This window comes from Oncorhynchus nerka, unplaced genomic scaffold, assembly GCF_034236695.1.
Source record: "Oncorhynchus nerka isolate Pitt River unplaced genomic scaffold, Oner_Uvic_2.0 unplaced_scaffold_998, whole genome shotgun sequence".
NCBI classification, from domain to species: Eukaryota; Metazoa; Chordata; class Actinopteri; order Salmoniformes; family Salmonidae; genus Oncorhynchus; species Oncorhynchus nerka.
The window spans coordinates 157,506-176,758 of record NW_027040300.1 but is presented as its reverse complement, the minus strand read 5'-3'; the positions used below and the strand labels follow the sequence as shown (position 1 = coordinate 176,758).

The window sequence follows — 19,253 nt, the reverse complement described above, 5'->3', positions numbered from 1 at the left end:
TTTGTTTTCTTTTGTTCTACTGTATTATTGACTGTGTTTTGTTTATTCCATGTGTAACTGTGTTGTTGTTTGTGTCTCACTGCTATGCTTTATCTTGGCCAGGTCACAGTTGTAAATGAGAACTTGTTCTCAACTGGCCTACCTGGTTAAATAAAGGTGATCTGGTCTACCTGGTTAAATAAAGGTGATCTGGTCTACCTGGTTAAATAAAGGTGATCTGGTCTACCTGGTTAAATAAAGGTGATCTGGTCTACCTGGTTAAATAAAGGTGATCTGGTCTACCTGGTTAAATAAAGGTGATCTGGTCTACCTGGTTAAATAAAGGTGATCTGGTCTACCTGGTTAAATAAAGGTGATCTGGCCTACCTGGTTAAATAAAGGTGATCTGGTCTACCTGGTTAAATAAAGGTGATCTGGTCTACCTGGTTAAATAAAGGTGATCTGGTCTACCTGGTTAAATAATGGTGATCTGGTCTACCTGGTTAAATAAAGGTGATCTGGTCTACCTGGTTAAATAAAGGTGATCTGGTCTACCTGGTTAAATAAAGGTGGTCTGCCTGGTTAAATAAAGGTGATCTGGTCTACCTGGTTAAATAAAGGTGATCTGGCCTACCTGGTTAAATAAAGGTGATCTGGTCTACCTGGTTAAATAAAGGTGATCTGGCCTACCTGGTTAAATAAAGGTGATCTGGCCTACCTGGTTAAATAAATGTGATCTGGTCTACCTGGTTAAATAAAGGTGATCTGGTCTACCTGGTTAAATAAAGGTGATCTGGTCTACCTGGTTAAATAAAGGTGATCTGGTCTACCTGGTTAAATAAAGGTGATCTGGTCTACCTGGTTAAATAAAGGTGTCTACCTGGTTAAATAAAGGTGATCTGGCCTACCTGGTTAAATAAAGGTGATCTGGTCTACCTGGTTAAATAAAGGTGATCTGGCCTACCTGGTTAAATAAAGGTGATCTGGCCTACCTGGTTAAATAAATGTGATCTGGTCTACCTGGTTAAATAAAGGTGATCTGGTCTACCTGGTTAAATAAATGTGATCTGGTCTACCTGGTTAAATAAAGGTGATCTGGTCTACCTGGTTAAATAAAGGTGATCTGGTCTACCTGGTTAAATAAAGGTGATCTGGTCTACCTGGTTAAATAAAGGTGATCTGGTCTACCTGGTTAAATAAAGGTGATCTGGCCTACCTGGTTAAATAAAGGTGATCTGGTCTACCTGGTTAAATAAAGGTGATCTGGTCTACCTGGTTAAATAAAGGTGATCTGGTCTACCTGGTTAAATAAAGGTGATCTGGTCTACCTGGTTAAATAAAGGTGATCTGGCCTACCTGGTTAAATAAAGGTGATCTGGTCTACCTGGTTAAATAAAGGTGAACCTGGTTAAATAAAGGTGATCTGGTCTACCTGGTTAAATAAAGGTGATCTGGTCTACCTGGTTAAATAAAGGTGATCTGGTCTACCTGGTTAAATAAAGGTGATCTGGTCTACCTGGTTAAATAAAGGTGATCTGGTCTACCTGGTTAAATAAAGGTGATCTGGCCTACCTGGTTAAATAAAGGTGATCTGGTCTACCTGGTTAAATAAAGGTGATCTGGTCTACCTGGTTAAATAAAGGTGATCTGGTCTACCTGGTTAAATAAAGGTGATCTGGCCTACCTGGTTAAATAAAGGTGATCTGGTCTACCTGGTTAAATAAAGGTGATCTGGTCTACCTGGTTAAATAAAGGTGATCTGGTCTACCTGGTTAAATAAAGGTGATCTAGTCTACCTGGTTAAATAAAGGTGATCTGGTCTACCTGGTTAAATAAAGGTGATCTGGTCTACCTGGTTAAATAAAGGTGATCTGGTCTACCTGGTTAAATAAAGGTGATCTGGCGTCTACCTGGTTAAATAAAGGTGATCTGGCGTCTACCTGGTTAAATAAAGGTGATCTGGCCTACCTGGTTAAATAAAGGTGATCTGGCCTACCTGGTTAAATAAAGGTGATCTGGCCTACCTGGTTAAATAAAGGTGATCTGGTCTACCTGGTTAAATAAAGGTGATCTGGCCTACCTGGTTAAATAAAGGTGATCTGGCCTACCTGGTTAAATAAAGGTGATCTGGCCTACCTGGTTAAATAAAGGTGATCTGGCCTACCTGGTTAAATAAAGGTGATCTGGCCTACCTGGTTAAATAAAGGTGAAATAAAACATTTTTATTTAATTCCAAAATCATGGGCATTAATATGGAGTTGGTCCCCCCTTTGCTGCTATAACAGCCTCCACTCTCCTGGGAAGGCTTTCCACTAGATGTTGGAACATTGCTGCTATAACAGCCTCCACTCTTCTGGGAAGGCTTTCCACTAGATGTTGGAACATTGCTGCTATAACAGCCTCCACTCTTCTGGGAAGGCTTTCCACTAGATGTTGGAACATTGCTGCTATAACAGCCTCCACTCTCCTGGGAAGGCTTTCCACTAGATGTTGGAACATTGCTGCTATAACAGCCTCCACTCTTCTGGGAAGGCTTTCCACTAGATGTTGGAACATTGCTGCTATAACAGCCTCCACTCTTCTGGGAAGGCTTTCCACTAGATGTTGGAACATTGCTGCTATAACAGCCTCCACTCTTCAGGGCACCTTCCACTTTACAATAACAGCACTTACAGTTGGCCAGGGTACCTTCCACTTCACAATAACAGCACTTACAGTTGGCCAGGGTACCTTCCACTTCACAATAACAGCACTTACAGTTGGCCAGGGTACCTTCCACTTCACTTCACGCACGTCCGTGCATACGTGTGTGTCAGTGTGTGTGCGTGTGTGTCAGTGTTTCCATGTGTCCAGGCGTGCGTGTCAGTGTGTGTGCGTGTGTGTCCATGTGTCCGTGTCAGTGTGTGTGTCAGTGTGTGCGTGCGTGTGCGTGCGTGTGTCCTACCTGGATAACTAAGGTTCCTACCTGGATAACTAAGGTTCCTACCTGGATAACTAAGGTTCCGAACACTATGGAACAGAAGATTGGGTTAGAGAAGATTCCGTCGAAGACGTTCCTCTCTCCGTGGATCTTCCTGGCGTTGATCTCATTAAAGAGCTGCATGAGGACGAAGGTGTTGAAAATGATGGTGTAGTGTTCTGACGGAGGGGAGTGGAGAGGAGCTTTACGACCACTGTCTATGTTGAAGATACGCTCTCCTAAAGGAGGGAGGAGAGGAGAGGGAGGAGAGAGGAGAGAGGAGAGGAGAGGGTAGAGAGGAGAGAGGAGGAGGAGAGTGGAGAGGAGAGGAGAGGGAGGAGAGAGGAGAGAGGAGAGAGGAGAGGGAGGAGAGAGGAGAGAGGAAGGGAGAGGGTAGAGAGGAGGAGAGAGAGAGAGGAGAGGAGAGGGAGGAGAGGAGAGAGGAAGGGAGAGGGTAGAGAGGAGGAGAGTGGAGAGGGAAGAGTAAAGGAGGGTAGAGAGGAGTAGAGTGGAGAGGGAGAGGAGGAAGGGGAGGGAGAGAGGAGAGAAGGAGAGGAAAGGGAGGGAAGAGGAGAGATAAACTGTCAAAAATGATTAAGTTCTTATGGAAAAGAGAACTGTAGCCAAGAATATGAATGAGGACAGGGAGGAGAATGAAAGTAATGGATAGGAAGAAATAGGAGGAGAGAAAAAGTGTGTGTGTGTGTACCTATAAACAGGAGACTAAAGATAATGATGAGCTGGTAGACCCCGTGGCCCAGGATGTTCTTCAACATCGTCAAGAGATGAGAGGGTTGTTGCGGCCGTAGGGTTTTACGTAGCAACAGGGACTCTGTGGGTGGTTCTGTTGCTAGGGCAAGAGAGGCGAAGGTATCCATGATGAGGTTAACCCATAACATCTGGACTGCTTTCAGAGGAGAGTCCTGGGGGGGGGGGAGTTGACACCCACAATGTGTGTGTGTGCATTTTGTGTGTGAGAATGTGTGAAAAGTCACTGTTGACACCCACAATGTGTGTGTGCATTTGTGTGTGAGTGTGTGTTTGTTACCTGTGTGATGCAGGCCCCAGTGAAGGCCACTATGACAGCCACCACGTTGACAGTCAGCTGGAACTGGAGGAACTTGGAGATGCTGTTACCTGTGTGATGCAGGCCCCGTTCCTCCCCACATCACAGTTACCTTCACTATGCTACTGAAGTTATCGTCCGTTAATATGATGTCACACGCCTCCTTGGCCACAGTCTGTTTATTACCTGTGTGATGCTATACCCTGCAGAGAGAAGAGGCATGGTTTAATACCAGCTGAACCCTGCAGAGAGAGAGAAGAGGTGGAGATGGTTTAATCCCCCACACCAGCTGAACCCTGCAGAGAAGAAGATGATGTAGACGCAACCGGCTGAACCCTGCAGAGAGAAGAGGTATGGTTTAATACCGGCTGAACCCTGCAGAGAGAAGAGGTATGGTTTAAAACCAGCTGAACCCTGCAGAGAGTAGAGGTATGGTTTAATACCGGCTGAACCCTGCAGAGAGAAGAGGTATGGTTTAATACCAGCTGAACCCTGCAGAGAGAAGAGGTATGGTTTAATACCAGCTGAACCCTGCAGAGAAAAGAGGAATGGTTTAATACCAGCTGAACCCTGCAGAGAGAGAGGTATGGTTTAATATCGGCTGAACCCTGCAGAGAGAAGAGGTATGGTTTAATACCGGCTGAACCCTGCAGAGAGAGAGGTATGGTTTAATACCAGCTGAACCCTGCAGCGAGAGAGGTATGGTTTAATACCGGCTGAACCCTGCAGAGAGAGAAGAGGTATGGTTTAATACCAGCTGAACCCTGCAGAGAGAAGAGGTATGGTTTAATACCAGCTGAACCCTGCAGAGAGAAGAGGTATGGTTTAATACCAGCTGAACCCTGCAGAGAGAGAAGAGGTATGGTTTAATACCGGCTGAACCCTGCAGAGAGAGAAGAGGTATGGTTTAATACCAGCTGAACCCTGCAGAGAGAGAGGTATGGTTTAATACCAGCTGAACCCTGCAGAGAGAGAAGAGGTATGGTTTAATACCAGCTGAACCCTGCAGAGAGAGAAGAGGTATGGTTTAATACCAGCTGAACCCTGCAGAGAGAGAGAGGTATGGTTTAATACCGGCTATATCCTGGGGAGGGAATTTAATTTATTTCACCTTTATTTAACCAGGTAGGCTAGTTGAGAACAAGGTCTCATTTGCAACTGCGACCTGCCCAAGAATAAAGCAAAGCAGTTTGACACAAACAACAACACAGTTACACATGGGATAAACAAACATACAGTCAACAATACAGTAGAAAAATCTATATACAGCATGTGCAAATGAGGTAGGATAAGAGAGGTAAGGCAATAAATAGGCCATGGTGGCAAAGTAATTACAATATAGCAATTAAACACTGGAATGGTAGGATGTGCAGAAGATGAATGTGCAAGTAAAGATACTGGGGTGCAAGAAAGCAAGATAAATAAATAAATAAATACAGTATGGGGATGAGGTAGTTGGATGAGCAATTTACAGATGAGCTATGTACAGGTGCAGTGATCTGTGATCTGGTCTGACAGCTGGTGCTTAAAGCTAGTGAGGGAGATATGAGTCTCCAGCTTCAGAGATTTTTGCAGTTCGTTCCAGTCATTGGCAGCAGAGAACTGGAAGGAGAGGCGGACAAAGGAAGAATTGGCTTTGGGGGTCACCAGTGAGATATACCTGCTGGAGCGCGTGCTACGGGTGGGTGCTGCTATGGTGACCAGTGAGCTGAGATAATGCAGGGCTTTGCCTAGCAGAGACTTGTAGATGACCTGGAGCCAGTGGGTTTGGCGACGAGTATGAAGCGAGGCCCAGTCAACGAGAGCATACAGGTTGCAATGGTGGGTAGTATATGGGGCTTTGGCACTGTTATAGACTATTATCCAATTTGTTGAGTACAGTGTTGGAGGCTATTTTGTAAATGACATCGCCGAAGTAGAGGATCGGTAGGATAGTCAGTTTTACGAGGGTATGTTTGGCAGCATGAGTGAAGGATGCTTTGTTGCAAAATAGGAACCCGATTCTAGATTTAATTTTGGATTGGAGATGTTTAATATGAGTCTGGAAGGAGAGTTTACAGTATAGCCAGACCCTAGGTATTTGTAGTTGTCCACATATTCAGAACCGTCCAGAGTATTGATGCTGGATAGGCGGAAAGGTGCGGGCAGCGATCGGTTGAAGAGCATGCATTTAGTTTTACTTGCATTTAAGAGCAGTTGGAAAGAGAGTTGAATGACATTGGAGCTCATCTGGAGGTCAGTTAACACAGTGTCCAAAGAAAGGCTAGAGGTATGCAGAATTGTGTCGTCTGAGTAGAGGTGGATCAACGAATCACCAGCAGCGAGAGCGACATCATTGATGTATACAGAGAAGATAGTCGGCCCGAGAATTGAACCCTGTGGCACCCCCATAGAGACTGCCAGAGGTCCGGGCAACAGGCCCTCCGATTTGACACACTGAACTCTATCAGAGAAGTAGTTGGTGAACCAAGCGAGGCAATCATTTGAGACACCAAGGCTGTCGAGTCTGCCGATAAGAATGTGGTGATCGACAGATTCGAAAGCCTTAGCCAGATCAATGAATACGGCTGCACAGTAATGTCTCTTATCGATGCCGGTTATGATACCGTTTAGGACCGTGAGCGTGGCTGAGGTGCACCCATGATCAGCTCGGAAACCGGATTGCATAGAGAAGGTACGGTGAGAATCTAAATGGTCAGTGATCTGTTTGTTAACTTGGCTTTCGAAGACCCTAGAAAGGCAGGGTAGGCCAGATATAGGTCTGTAGCAGTTTGGGTCTAGAGTGTCTCCCCCTTTGAAGAGGGAGATGACTGTGGCAGCTTTCCAATCTATGGGAATCTCAGACGATACGAAAGAGAGATTGAACAGGCTAGTAATAGGGGTTGCAACAATTTCGGCAGATCATTTTAAAAAGAGACGGTCCAGATTGTCTAGCCCGGCTGATTTGAGGGGTCCAGATTTTGCAGCTCTTTCAGAACATCAGCTATCTGGATTTGGGTGAAGGAGAAATGGGGGAGGATTGGGCGAGTTGCTGTGGGGAGTGCAGGGCTGTTGACCGGGGTAGGGGTAGCCAGGTGGAAATCATTGCCAGCCGTAGAAAAATGCTTATTGAAATGATCAATTATAGTGGATTTATCAGTGGTGACAGTGTTTCCTATCTTCAGTGCAGTGGGCAGCTGGGAGGAGGTGCTCTTATTCTCCATGGACTTTACAGTGTCCCAGAACTTTTTTGAGTTTGTTCTACAGGATGCAAATTTCTGTTTGAAAAAGCTAGCCTTAGCTTTCCTAACTGCCTGTGTATATTAGTCCCTAACTTCCCTGAAAAGTTGCATATCGCGGGGGCTATTCGATAATAATGCAGAACGCCACAGGATGTTTTTGTGCTGGTCAAGGGCAGACAGATCTGGAGTGAACCAAGGACTATATCTATTCCTAGTTCTAAATTATTTCAATGGAGCACTCATATTTAAGATGGTGAGGAAGGCACTTTTAAATAATAACCAGGCATCCTCTGCTGACGGGATGAGGTCAATGTCATTCCAGGATTCCCGGGCCAGGTCGATTAGAAAGGCCTACTCGCTGATGTGTTTTAGGGAGCGTTTGACAGTGATGAGGGGTGGTCGTTTGACCGCAGACCCACGGATGCAGGCAATGAGGCAGTGATCACTGAGATCTTGGTTGAAAACAGCAGAGTTGTATTTGGAGGGCCAGTTGGTCAGGATGACGTCTATGAGGGTGCCCTTGTTTACAGAGTTAGGGTTGTACCTGGTGGGTTCCTTGATGATTTGAGTGAGATTGAGGGCATCTAGCTTAGATTGTAGGACTGCCGGGGTGTTAAGCATATCCCAGTTTAGGTCACCTAACAGAACAAACTCTGAAGCTAGATGGGGGGCAATCAATTCACATATGGTGTCCAGGGCACAGCTGGGGGCTGAAGGAGGTCTATAACATGCAGCAACGGTGAGAGACTTGTTTCTGGAACGGTGCATTTTTAGAAGTAGAAGCTCAAATTGTTTGGGTACAGACCTGGATAGTAATACAGAACTCTGCAGGCTATCTCTGCAGTAGATTGCAACACTGCCCCCTTTGGCAGTTCTATCTTGGCGGAAAATGTTATAGTTAGGGATGGAGATTTCAGGGTTTTTGGTGGTTTTCCTAAGCCAGTATTCAGACACGGCTAAGACATCCGGGTTGGCAGAGTGAGCCAAAGCAGTGAATAGAACAAACTTAGGGAGGAGGCTTCTAATGTTAACATGCATGAAACCAAGGCTTTTACTGTTACAGAAGTCAACAAAAGAGAGCACCTGGGGAGTGGGAGTGGAGCTAGGCACTGCAGGGCCTGGATTAACCTCCACATCACCAGAGGAACAGAGGAGGAGTAGGATAAGGGTGCGGCTAAATGCTATATGAACTGGCTGTCTAGCATGTTCGGAACAGAGAGTAAAAGGAGCAGGTTTCTGGGAACAATAGCATGGTTTCATGGCATAATGTACAGACAAAGGTAAGGTAGGATGGGAGTACAATGGAGGTAAACCTGGGCATTGAGTAATGATGAGAGAGATATAGTCTCTAGAGACGTTTAAACCAGGTGATGTCATCGCATATGTAGAAGGTGGAACAACATGGTTGGTTAAGGCATATTGAGCATGGCTAGAGGCTCTACAGTGAAATAAGACAGTAATCACTAACCAGGACAGTAATGGACGAGGCATATTGATATTAGAGAGAGGCATGCGTAGCCAAGTGAACATATGGGTCCAGTGAGTGGTTGGGCTGACTGGGGACACAGCGATTCAGACAGTTAGCAGGCCGGGGCTAGCAAGCTAGCAGTTAGCAGGCCAGGGCTAACAAGCTAGCAGTTAGCAGGCCAGGGCTAGCAAGCTAGCAGTTAGCAGGCCAGGGCTAGCAGTTAGCAGGCCGGGGCTAACAAGCTAGCAGTTAGCAGGCCGGGGCTAGCAAGCTAGCAGTTAGCAGGCCGGGGCTAACAAGCTAGCAGTTAGCAGGCCGAGGCTAGCAAGCTAGCAGTTAGCAGGCCGGGTCTAGCAAGCTAGCAGTTAGCAGGCCGAGGCTAGCAAGCTAGCAGTTAGCAGGCCGGGGCTAACAAGCTAGCAGTTAGCAGGCCGGGGCTAACAAGCTAGCAGTTAGCAGGCCGAGGCTAGCAAGCTAGCAGTTAGCAGGCCGGGTCTAGCAAGCTAGCAGTTAGCAGGCGGGGCTAGCAAGCTGGCAGTTAGCAGGCGGGGCTAACAAGCTAGCAGTTAGCAGGCCGGGGCTAACAAGCTAGCAGTTAGCAGGCCGGGTCTAGCAAGCTAGCAGTTAGCAGGCGGGTCTAGCAAGCTAGCAGTTAGCAGGCCGAGGCTAGCAAGCTAGCAGTTAGCAGGCCGGGTCTAGCAAGCTAGCAGAAAGGCCTTAGAGGGACGTTGCGATGCGGGAAAGTCTGTTTTGCCTCCTCGTGCGGTGACGTCGATAGACCAGTCGTGGAATAAATAGGGTTCCAAGTAGCAGAGGGGTCCAAGTCCAATTGGGTATAGTGTTCCAAGAAACTGGCCGGTGGATCAGCTAACAGTCCAATATGCTATAGATAGCTAGCAGGCTGTGGTTAGCTGAATGGGCCTTCAGGGGACATCGCACCTGAGGGGCCTGTTGGAATCCTCGGGCAGATTATGTCGGTTTTCAGTCGTGAAAGATCGGCGGGGTTCCGTGCACCATACCGGCAGTATAGGTCCGGTATGTTCTGGTTTGAAAACGCGTTTTACGAACTGGCGAGAGCTTTCCGAGCTAAAGGCTAGCTGATGACTGCTAGCAGTGGTTAGCTGACTGATATGGTAGCTTCAGTTGAGGGATTCCAGTTCGGAGGGAAATAGAAATACTTTAAAAACAAAGAAAAAGATCCACGCCATTTTGGGTGAGGCGGGTTGCAGGAGAGTATTTTCAAGGTTTAGGAAAAATATGAAAAAGTTTGCGAAGAAAAATATATAAAAGATATATACATCGGACGAGACAAGACAAAGACGCCTGACTGCTACATCTTGGATCTATTGTTTAATACCTTCTATATCCTGGAGAGAAGAGTTATTGATAGGGATAAACAGAGAGAAATATGAAGAACGAGGAGAGACAAAACCAAAAGAGAGAGGGTGAGAGAGACATGTATGACCATATTAGCGACATATTTCCCTCAGATTACACAAACCCACAAAGATTTCGAAAGAAAGTTTCGATAAAGTCCCATATCTATTGGGTGAAATACCACAGTGTGCCATCACAGCAGTAAGATTTGTGACCTGTTTTGTGACCTGTTGCCACAAGAAAAGGGCAACCAGTGAAGAACAAACACCATTGTAAATACAACCCATATTTGTGTTTATTTAGTTTCCCTTTTGTACTTTAACCATTTGCACATCGTTACAGCACTGTATATAGACATAATATGACATTTGTAATGTCTTTATTCTTTGGGATCTTTTGTGAGTATAATATTTATTGTTTATTTCACTTTTGTTTACTATATACTTCTCTTGCTTTGGCAATGTTAACAGAGAGAGAGAGAGAGAGAGAGAGAGAGACACACAGAGAGAGAGAGAGAGACAGACAGAGAGAGAGAGAGACAGAGAGAGAGAGAGAGAGAGAGACAGACAGACAGACAGACAGAGAGAGAGAGAGAGAGAGAGAGAGAGACACAGAGAGAGAGAGACAGACAGACAGACAGACAGACAGACAGACAGACAGACAGACAGACAGACAGACAGACAGACAGACAGACAGACAGACAGAGCGACAGACAGAGAGAGAGAGAGAGAGAGAGAGAGAGAGACAGACAGAGAGAGACAGACAGAGAGAGACAGACAGACAGACAGAGCGACAGACAGAGCGACAGACAGAGCGACAGACAGAGAGAGAGAGAGAGAGAGAGAGACAGACAGAGAGAGACAGACAGAGAGAGACAGAGAGAGAGAGAGAGAGAGAGAGAGAGAGACAGAGAGAGAGAGAGAGAGAGAGAGAGAGAAATTTCAAATGACTTTGGTTGGAGGCAAGATAACTTGTTCACTGTGTAATGAATGTAATCTGTAGTAAATTGTTGGTGCCAACAGGGTGAAAACAGCCATTCAACCAGTTTTAAAAAGAGCAAACAGATCATTCTGCTCCATTGCACATTGTAAAGTGCCAATAGATGTGACCGCATCTTTAATACAAGCTAGTGTTTCCCATTCATAATACTACAGTGTCTCAGCAGCGACAACCCATAATACTTTGAGCAGGGCGTTACCATGGCAAAGCCCACGTCGGCCTTCTTCAGTGCCGGCCCGTCGTTTGTCCCGTCTCCGGTTACCGCGACAACCTGCCTCAGCTCCAACACTGTGCTGTCCATGATGCCTGGACACACATTGATACACAGTAATGATTTGTTGGTAAACATGTTCTAAAGATGGACAACAAAATTATCCGTTAGATTTTTTAAAAAAAATCTAACTTTATTACAACAAATTATAATGTTTTTAGAATAAATGAGGAATGTCAAATACTGTCATCACATAACTATATATTCCACGCCACATTTAATTCTAAATGCCTTCTGCTTGCAAATCATTATTTCTACAGTTTAAACAATTATGATTGCCCTGACTTCCAATTGCTTCACCTTGTTTTTCTGGTTGGCTGGCAAATTTCACCATGCAATTATATCACATCTACAGGAGGGTAAGTTTCACCATCCAATTATATCACATCTACAGGAGGGTAAGTTTCACCATCCAATTATATCACATCTACAGGAGGGTAAGTTTCACCATCCAATTATATCACATCTACAGGAGGGCAAGTTTCACCATCCAATTATATCACATCTACAGGAGGGTAAGTTTCACCATCCAATTATATCACATCTACAGGAGGGTAAGTTTCACCATCCAATTATATCACATCTACAGGTAAGTTTCACCATCCAATTATATCACATCTACAGGAGGGTAAGTTTCACCATCCAATTATATCACATCTACAGGAAGGTAAGTTTCACCATCCAATTATATCACATCTACAGGAGTGTACGTTTCACCATGGCGACCACAGACCGTGGCGATACGTTGACACATTGAGAATTACTAGAATATGGCAAATATTAGTCAATTACTGCATTCTATCAATGCTGACTTTCACAGGCTACCTGAGACATGAAACAGGTAGGTGTGAGCACACAGGCTGTAAGTTTATTTATTAATACACAATTTGTCTAAATGGGTAACGAAAACACTTCAACCGCAACATTTCTAAAAAAAATTGGTGTGAGGAAATTATGTCCACTGGTTTTTATTGACGCCAGAAAATTACATGGAGACACCCCCTAGTAGACTATTGATACCAGATAATTACATGGAAACACCCCCTAGTAGACTATTGATACCAGATAATTACATGGAAACACCCCCTAGTAGACTATTGATACCAGATAATTACATGGAAACACCCCTAGTAGACTATTGATACCAGATAATTACATGGAAACACCCCTAGTAGACTATTGATACCAGATAATTACATGGAAACACCCCTAGTAGACTATTGATACCAGATAATTACATGGAAACACCCCTAGTAGACTATTGATACCAGATAATTACATGGAAACACCCTAGTAGACTATTGATACCAGATAATTACATGGAAACACCCCTAGTAGACTATTGATACCAGATAATTACATGGAAACACCCCTAGTAGACTATTGATACCAGATAATTACATGGAAACACCCCTAGTAGACTATTGATACCAGATAATTACATGGAAACACCCCTAGTAGACTATTGATACCAGATAATTACATGGAGACACCCCTAGTAGACTATTGATACCAGATAATTACATGGAAACACCCCTAGTAGACTATTGATACCAGATAATTACATGGAAACACCCCCTAGTAGACTATTGATACCAGATAATTACATGGAAACACCCTCTAGTAGACTATTGATACCAGATAATTACATGGAAACACCCCCTAGTAGACTATTGATACCAGATAATTACATGGAAACACCCCCTAGTAGACTATTGATACCAGATAATTACATGGAAACACCCACCCCCTAGTAGACTATTGATACCAGATAATTACATGGAAACACCCCTAGTAGACTATTGATACCAGATAATTACATGGAACACACCCCTAGTAGACTATTGATACCAGATAATTACATGGAAACACCCCTAGTAGACTATTGATACCAGATAATTACATGGAAACACCCCTAGTAGACTATTGATACCAGATAATTACATGGAGACACCCCTAGTAGACTATTGATACCAGATAATTACATGGAAACACCCCTAGTAGACTATTGATACCAGATAATTACATGGAAACACCCCCTAGTAGACTATTGATACCAGATAATTACATGGAAACACCCCCTAGTAGACTATTGATACCAGATAATTACATGGAAACACCCACCCCCTAGTAGACTATTGATACCAGATAATTACATGGAAACACCCCCTAGTAGACTATTGATACCAGATAATTACATGGAAACACACTATTGATACCAGATAATTACATGGAAACACCCCCTAGTAGACTATTGATACCAGATAATTACATGGAAACACCCCTAGTAGACTATTGATACCAGATAATTACATGGAGACACCCCTAGTAGAATATTGATACCAGATAATTACATGGAAACACCCCTAGTAGACTATTGATACCAGATAATTACATGGAAACACCCCTAGTAGACTATTGATACCAGATAATTACATGGAGACACCCCTAGTAGACTATTGATACCAGATAATTACATGGAGACACCCCTAGTAGACTATTGATACCAGATAATTACATGGAAACACCCCTAGTAGACTATTGATACCAGATAATTACATGGAGACACCCCTAGTAGACTATTGATACCAGATAATTACATGGAAACACCCCTAGTAGACTATTGATACCAGATAATTACATGGAAACACCCCTAGTAGACTATTGATACCAGATAATTACATGGAAACACCCCTAGTAGACTATTGATACCAGATAATTACATGGAAACACCCCTAGTAGACTATTGATACCAGATAATTACATGGAAACACCCCCTAGTAGACTATTGATACCAGATAATTACATGGAGACACCCCTAGTAGACTATTGATACCAGATAATTACATGGAAACACCCCTAGTAGACTATTGATACCAGATAATTACATGGAAACACCCCTAGTAGACTATTGATACCAGATAATTACATGGAAACACCCCCTAGTAGACTATTGATACCAGATAATTACATGGAAACACCCCTAGTAGACTATTGATACCAGATAATTACATGGAAACACCCCTAGTAGACTATTGATACCAGATAATTACATGGAAACACCCCTAGTAGACTATTGATACCAGATAATTACATGGAAACACCCCTAGTAGACTATTGATACCAGATAATTACATGGAAACACCCAGATAATTACCCCTAGTAGACTATTGATACCAGATAATTACATGGAAACACCCCTAGTAGACTATTGATACCAGATAATTACATGGAGACACCCCCTAGTAGACTATTGATACCAGATAATTACATGGAGACACCCCTAGTAGACTATTGATACCAGATAATTACATGGAAACACCCCTAGTAGACTATTGATACCAGATAATTACATGGAAACACCCCTAGTAGACTATTGATACCAGATAATTACATGGAAACACCCCTAGTAGACTATTGATACCAGATAATTACATGGAAACACCCTAGTAGACTATTGATACCAGATAATTACATGGAGACACCCCTAGTAGACTATTGATACCAGATAATTACATGGAAACACCCCCTAGTAGACTATTGATACCAGATAATTACATGGAACACTAGTAGACTATTGATACAGATAATTTGATACCCCTAGTAGACTATTGATACCAGATAATTACCCCTAGTAGACTATTGATACCAGATAATTACATGGAAACACCCCTAGTAGACTATTGATACCAGATAATTACATGGAAACACCCCTAGTAGACTATTGATACCAGATAATTACATGGAAACACCCCTAGTAGACTATTGATACCAGATAATTACATGGAAACACCCCTAGTAGACTATTGATACCAGATAATTACATGGAAACACCCCCTAGTAGACTATTGATACCAGATAATTACATGGAAACACCCCTAGTAGACTATTGATACCAGATAATTACATGGAAACACCCCCTAGTAGACTATTGATACCAGATAATTACATGGAAACACCCCTAGTAGACTATTGATACCAGATAATTACATGGAAACACCCCTAGTAGACTATTGATACCAGATAATTACATGGAAACACCCCCTAGTAGACTATTGATACCAGATAATTACATGGAAACACCCCCTAGTAGACTATTGATACCAGATAATTACATGGAGACACCCCCTAGTAGACTATTGATACCAGATAATTACATGGAAACACCCCCTAGTAGACTATTGATACCAGATAATTACATGGAAACACCCCTAGTAGACTATTGATACCAGATAATTACATGGAAACACCCCTAGTAGACTATTGATACCAGATAATTACATGGAAACACCCCTAGTAGACTATTGATACCAGATAATTACATGGAAACACCCCTAGTAGACTATTGATACCAGATAATTACATGGAAACACCCCTAGTAGACTATTGATACCAGATAATTACATGGAAACACCCCCTAGTAGACTATTGATACCAGATAATTACATGGAAACACCCCCTAGTAGACTATTGATACCAGATAATTACATGGAAACACCCCTAGTAGACTATTGATACCAGATAATTACATGGAAACACCCCCTAGTAGACTATTGATAATTACATGGAGCACCCCTAGTAGACTATTGATACCAGATAATTACATGGAAACACCCCTAGTAGACTATTGATACCAGATAATTACATGGAAACACCCCTAGTAGACTATTGATACCAGATAATTACATGGAAACACCCCCTAGTAGACTATTGATACCAGATAATTACATGGAAACACCCCTAGTAGACTATTGATACCAGATAATTACATGGAAACACCCCTAGTAGACTATTGATACCAGATAATTACATGGAAACACCCCTAGTAGACTATTGATACCAGATAATTACATGGAAACACCCCTAGTAGACTATTGATACCAGATAATTACATGGAAACACCCCTAGTAGACTATTGATACCAGATAATTACATGGAAACACCCCTAGTAGACTATTGATACCAGATAATTACATGGAAACCCACCCCTAGTAGACTATTGATACCAGATAATTACATGGAAACACCCTAGTAGACTATTGATACCAGATAATTACATGGAAACACCCCTAGTAGACTATTGATACCAGATAATTACATGGAGACACCCCTAGTAGACTATTGATACCAGATAATTACATGGAAACACCCCTAGTAGACTATTGATACCAGATAATTACAAACACCCCTAGTAGACTATTGATACCAGATAATTACATGGAAACACCCCTAGTAGACTATTGATACCAGATAATTACATGGAAACACCCCTAGTAGACTATTGATACCAGATAATTACATGGAAACACCCCTAGTAGACTATTGATACCAGATAATTACATGGAAACACCCCTAGTAGACTATTGATACCAGATAATTACATGGAAACACCCCTAGTAGACTATTGATACCAGATAATTACATGGAAACACCCCTAGTAGACTATTGATACCAGATAATTACATGGAAACACCCCTAGTAGACTATTGATACCAGATAATTACATGGAAACACCCCCTAACACCCCTAGACTATTGATACCAGATAATTACATGGAAACACCCTAGTAGACTATTGATACCAGATAATTACATGGAGACACCCCTAGTAGACTATTGATACCAGATAATTACATGGAAACACCCCTAGTAGACTATTGATACCAGATAATTACATGGAAACACCCTAGTAGACCCCTAGTAGACTATTGATACCAGATAATTACATGGAGACACCCCTAGTAGACTATTGATACCAGATAATTACATGGAAACACCCCTAGTAGACTATTGATACCAGATAATTACATGGAAACACCCCTAGTAGACTATTGATACCAGATAATTACATGGAAACACCCCTAGTAGACTATTGATACCAGATAATTACATGGAAACACCCCTAGTAGACTATTGATACCAGATAATTACATGGAAACACCCCTAGTAGACTATTGATACCAGATAATTACATGGAGACACCCCTAGTAGACTATTGATACCAGATAATTACATGGAAACACCCCTAGTAGACTATTGATACCAGATAATTACATGGAAACACCCCTAGTAGACTATTGATACCCCCTAGATAATTACATTGACACCCCTAGTAGACTATTGATACCAGATAATTACATGAAACACCCCCTAGTAGACTATTGATACCAGATAATTACATGGAAACACCCCTAGTAGACTATTGATACCAGATAATTACATGGAAACACCCCTAGTAGACTATTGATACCAGATAATTACATGAGAGACTATTGATACACCCCTAGTAGACTATTGATACCAGATAATTACATGGAAACACCCCCTAGTAGACTATTGATACCAGATAAGACTATTGATACCAGATAATTACATGGAAACACCCCTAGTAGACTATTGATACCAGATAATTACATGGAAACACCCCCTAGTAGACTATTGATACCAGATAATTACATGGAAACACCCCTAGTAGACTATTGATACCAGATAATTACATGGAAACACCCCTAGTAGACTATTGATACCAGATAATTACATGGAAACACCCCTAGTAGACTATTGATACCAGATAATTACATGGAAACACCCCTAGTAGACTATTGATACCAGATAATTACATGGAAACACCCCTAGTAGACTATTGATACCAGATAATTACATGGAAACACCCCTAGTAGACTATTGATACCAGATAATTACATGGAAACACCCCTAGTAGACTATTGATACCAGATAATTACATGGAAACACCCCTAGTAGACTATTGATACCAGATAATTACATGGAGACTAACACCCCTAGTAGACTATTGATACCAGATAATTACATGGAAACACCCCTAGTAGACAGATAATTTGAAACACCCCTAGTAGACTACCAGATAATTACATGGAAACACCCCTAGTAGACTATTGATACCAGATAATTACATGGAAACACCCCTAGTAGACTATTGATACCAGATAATTACATGGAAACACCCCTAGTAGACTATTGATACCAGATAATTACATGGAGACACCCCTAGTAGACTATTGATACCAGATAATTACATGGAAACACCCCTAGTAGACTATTGATACCAGATAATTACATGGAAACACCCCTAGTAGACTATTGATACCAGATAATTACATAGTAGACTATTGATACCAGATAATTACACCCCTAGTAGACTATTGATACCAGATAATTACATGGAAACACCCCTAGTAGACTATTGATACCAGATAATTACATGGAAACACCCCCTAGTAGACTATTGATACCAGATAATTACATGGAAACACCCCTAGTAGACTATTGATACCAGATAATTACATGGACAACACCCCCTAGTAGACTATTGATACCAGATAATTACATGGAAACACCCCTAGTAGACTATTGATACCAGATAATTACATGGAAACACCCCTAGTAGACTATTGATACCAGATAATTACATGGAAACACCCCTAGTAGACTATTGATACCAGATAATTACATGGAAACACCCCTAGTAGACTATTGATACCAGATAATTACATGGAAACACCCCTAGTAGACTATTGATACCAGATAATTACATGGAAACACCCCTAGTAGACTATTGATACCAGATAATTACATGGAAACACCCCTAGTAGACTATTGATGATAATTACACCCCTAGTAGACTATTGATACCAGATAATTACATGGAAACACCCCTAGTAGACTATTGATACCAGATAATTACATGGAAACACCCCCTAGTAGACTATTGATACCAGATAATTACATGGAAACACCCCTAGTAGACTATTGATACCAGATAATTACATGGAAACACCCCTAGTAGACTATTGATACCAGATAATTACATGGAAACACCCCTAGTAGACTATTGATACCAGATAATTACATGGAGACACCCCTAGTAGACTATTG

General features: G+C 42.3%; 1 pseudogene; it reads right to left on the bottom strand.

Annotated features, from left to right (window-relative positions):
* The window catches only part of LOC115126011 (plasma membrane calcium-transporting ATPase 3-like), a 180,375-nt pseudogene that overhangs the window by 9,627 nt on the left and 151,495 nt on the right, over positions 1–19,253 (bottom strand).